This window comes from Eutrigla gurnardus (genome assembly GCF_963514095.1).
Source record: "Eutrigla gurnardus genome assembly, chromosome: 12".
Taxonomy (NCBI): domain Eukaryota; kingdom Metazoa; phylum Chordata; class Actinopteri; order Perciformes; family Triglidae; genus Eutrigla; species Eutrigla gurnardus.
The window spans coordinates 11,951,174-11,955,755 of record NC_139926.1 but is presented as its reverse complement, the minus strand read 5'-3'; positions in this window follow the sequence as shown (position 1 = coordinate 11,955,755).

The window sequence follows — 4,582 nt, the reverse complement described above, 5'->3', positions numbered from 1 at the left end:
TCGACCCGTTCCTGAGAGAAGGCCCACAAGTCCAAGTTTGTTCCTTTCCACATAATTAAAACTCTCATTATTCAAAATCTGTCCACGAATTGAGCCACTATTTGCAATATTAAGTCACTCTTTTCATTTCATTAGTCTTGATCAAACCCTGTTTCTATAATTATGCAGTCAGTGCCATAGTGACGTTAGAGCCCACATGAAAAACAACGATTTACGACGCAGCACGAGTCATGCACGTGCTGACACCGTCATAAAGTAGTGCAGATAGAGATGTCCGTCAGGGACTTCTGTGGGTTACCTCGGTGTATTAGTGTGATATTGGCTATTTCCTGTTGTGATGGCGACTCATTTTACAGGCGGACGGACACAGATGGCTTGGTCACCTCTCGGTGATGGTCTGTGACTGGCATGATTGCTGTGTGGTCTCTGTTCGTTTGTCTGCCTATTTTTATTCCACTGCAACGTCCCGCCATCGCTCTCCATCAGTCTCCTTCCTCTGCGTCTTGGTTTCTACTTGTCTCTGTTGCTCTATCTCTTGGTGCGTGAACGGTGGGAGGGGGGGAAAAAAAAAGGGATGTGAAATATTTCCATAGTTATCTCATGTGGAGAACAGCGGGTCAACGGTTAGAGCGAGTGTGCCGGGCAGGAAGTCCAGAGAATAAGCCTTGCCTTGTTTTCAAGGTTCAACGAAATGCAATTGTTCATAGATGAGAACGAGCTGTCAGTCACAAAGGTTAAAACAACAGCTTTAAAACGCTTGCTGGCTATCTGACAAGGGGGAATGTTTCACATTCTATAATGAAACATATTTTAGACGAGATTTAGAGATATATTATTCTAATGAGAAGAAGATGATGAAATCCCCCGTCTAAGCACATTGTAGCTGTTGTAAAAATGTTGAGAGGAAGCTGGCCCGGGTTGGAAAGTTCATCCCGGTTAAATAAATAAAATAAATCACCCCTGTGTGGTCACTGGTGAGAACTGGGACAAGAGAAACTGTAAATTGTTCATGTTTTTACAGGCGCACCACACCTACATGTCTGCACATCGCCATATCCTCTTCCGCTGAACAGACGGACTGATTCTTTCTGCTTCTAAAATAATATCAGCAGTCACAAAGGAAACCTTGATTATGACATGATCCACCACTGATGAAAGTGCAGACTTTCCAAACACTCGGGGTCATGCTGGGCAGGAAACGTTGGCACAAATGCGTACTCATGCATGAATGTGCACACACAAAAATACGGAGATACGGGAAAGTCTCAGGTGCCTGAAATCTTGGTTTCAGCTCTTTCTCAAAAGCATTAAATATTATATTATAATTCATGAATAAGAAACAACACCCACACGAATAGGAGTTTAACCCTCAGCTAATCTGCTTCAACTGGACTATGTGTGTGGTCTGATGAACATTTTATAAAGCTACTAAGTAAGAATTTAGATTTTACTTTTTGTGTTAAAGCTCCTCTGATCAATATCTTTATATTAAACATGAATGCAATAATATATTTAATGTGAAAAGGGGTTGGGAAGAGTGACAAACCCACAGAAAATAAGCACGTATGGAGCATTTTCGCATCTTTCACTTCATTGTTTTGGTTTTACACCACAGAACTGTTTCAATACCTCAACAGTGTCATTTCCTGCAGAAAGAGAAACTTAGCAGCACATTGAAGAGCTAAAGAGCCAGATATTTCTCTCAGGAGATGAAGACAATCACAACAGAACGAAGCCAGAAACAGGCCTCTGAATGAGCGTGAATGCTCCTCTGTGTCTGATGGATGTTTGAATAAGAAACTGCTTGCTGAGCATCCACCAGATCATCTATGGTTACACCTTGTCGCACTGCCCCAAGTGGCCAAAAAAAACTATTAATGCATCTTTAAATACAGTAACAAACACCACAACCGTCAATGCTAATGTCTGGAAGAGAAATAAACTGTATCGCCTCCAGATGTAGCCACTGCAGTAGCACAGAATAAATCAAACAAAAGACAAGTTATTCAAGCTTTCATGCAAAATAACTAAAAGTGTTCAAACTTTTCCAGGAAATAGAAGAATCATGTAAGTTGATTGGAGGAAAGGGTTAACCCCACTATGAGCACCAGACAGTTGGTAGGGAAGGAAGGAAGGCAAGGAAGCGAGGGAGGGAGGGTGTGTTGTCTACAGTACCGTCTCTCTGTTGATAACCTTGACAGAATGATGGGTTGAAATATGAGCTCCACTTCCTGAGCTTTGTCTCTCTCTAGTGTCAAATTCTTTCCAGCCACCTTTGTCTGTGTTTTTGATTTTTTGATTTTTACGAGTTCCCTCCCTGCTGTCTGTCTGCCATTTGGCTTCACATGTTTCCATTCTCTCTCTCCCACACACACACACACACACACACACACACACACACACACACACACACACACACACACACACACACACACACACACACACACACACACACACCATCATCATGCACTGCCAGTATGATGACCATGTGTCATCTCGCAGCCAGCGTCTTTATGGATCACCAGATGTAATGATCAGGAGATGCAGATGATGGCGCCACCCTCATTGATTAGTGGTGACAGTTAAAAAGCATGGCATAATTCCCATCGATCGCCTGTGACAGTGTGTGAAGAAATGGTGTCATCTGCATTGATTAGCAATAAAAAATATGTGGCAAAGATGTGTCATGGCTTCGGCAGCAGCAGAAGCCCCGTCGCACGCACTTCCATTCGTCTTCTGGATGTGTGGGGAACGCGTGCAAACAGGAGCTGGAGAGACCCACAAGTCTGATTTAAAAAAAATGAAAATGTTTTCACACGTGAAAATCAACTTCTAATCAGTCCGTGTGGAAAAGAGAGTGATGTAGGAGAGAGTGGAGCAGACAAAATGTGAGGTTGAGTTCTCACAGTTTCAACACTTGAGGTTCAACAACCTCACACGTCTGGAAAGTGAAATCTGGCCTCCATCAGGGGGATTCATGGAGAGTTTAGACATATTGTCTCGCCCTAAAAATACATTGTTAAACCTGAATAAACGTATTACTATCATTTCCTTTTGGTTGGCTGTCATTAACATTTCAACAGGGTTTTCCATTGTTGCAACATTACAGGAAATGTCCAATCATCAACTTTTTTTTTCTTTTTTTCTTGGTGAAGCACACTAGATTGTGTGACACTCCATTATTTTTGAACTTTTGAAATCACAGACACAGAAGCAGAGCAGTCATGTGTCACATGCTTCCCCTGGCAACTGGCTCTGGAACTGTTGCTAGAGGGTCTCAACAATATCACTGCACCATTATGATTTAATGAGCTTCTGCTGGGACAAAAGAGAAATAAAAAAGACTCAGCTCTGCGCTCTATTTAATCATCTTTTCAATAAAGGCTGGACTGAATTCTTCTTCCACTTAGCTTACTAAACTGGAAGAGTGTTTATTCCTCTGAAGACACAGATCTACTGTTTATGTTACCGTTTTTTTCCAATTGCTAACACACTAAACTGACACATATTTAAACTGACACAGAGAGAGCAAAACCTCTTCTCAAGTCTCCAAAACTTTTAACACATTTCATTCTGAAATGTTCAAAATGGCACTTTTTAAATGCATGAACATGGTTCTCTGCACAAGACACAACAATCTGACATAAAGTAACATGTTTGCCATTCAAAATGACATCACATGAGCTAACCAGCCAAACAATTGTGTTACAACTTCAATCAGGAAGTAACCACTAAAAGACCACAGATGAGGAAGTGGAAGAGGGAGGGGATGAGAAAAGAGTAGAGTTGGTAGAGGAGGTCAAGGCCAAAGATGACGACAACTTTCAAATGAAATCAGAGCAACCTTAGTTGATCATCAACCGTGGGCTGACAATGCGAGAGGCTGGACAGAGAGTTCAACCCAGTTTCAGCCGTTTTACTGTCACCTCTGGAATGCGGACATTCAGATTGGAGTACAGAAATGTAACCAACATTCTTTCACACTACATCCCATGTAATAGTGTATCAGTGTATCATCACACCTGTTTACTTCATAAATGTTGATCGCACAGTGTAATATCTATAGACTAACGACACCATTAGTATTTAGATTGGTTCCCCACAAGCCTCACATTCAGCGTGCAACACCGTCTGCCAACGGGTTCAATCTCCCGGGAAAATGAAGTCTCCATTTACAACACAAAGGAAGTGACTTAGTCTCGCTTAAATTCACCTTGCAAAGTGATGGAAGCGGTTAATGGACCTCTGCTGTCACTAAGAAATGAATACTTTCTGTGGCGTTGTATATATAGCGATAAAATATTTCATTTACCAGAAATACACATTTGCAGAATGGCTGAAATGATAGAGATCTGGGCGATGCAGAGACAGTAATTTCCGTATCTGAGAAGCAAAATTAGGTGCATGCAGCTATGTTTTATTATGGACCCAGGCTTCTTTTTCCTCCTGTGGCAGACCCGAGTGCAAGTCATTATTGTTTATACTTTAACCGAATCCATTTTGTTTGGCGAATCACGTTACCCTGCACATTATTTTTCCCTCCTCTTTTTTTATTGCCCTCAAGCACCCCTCTCTTTGTTCC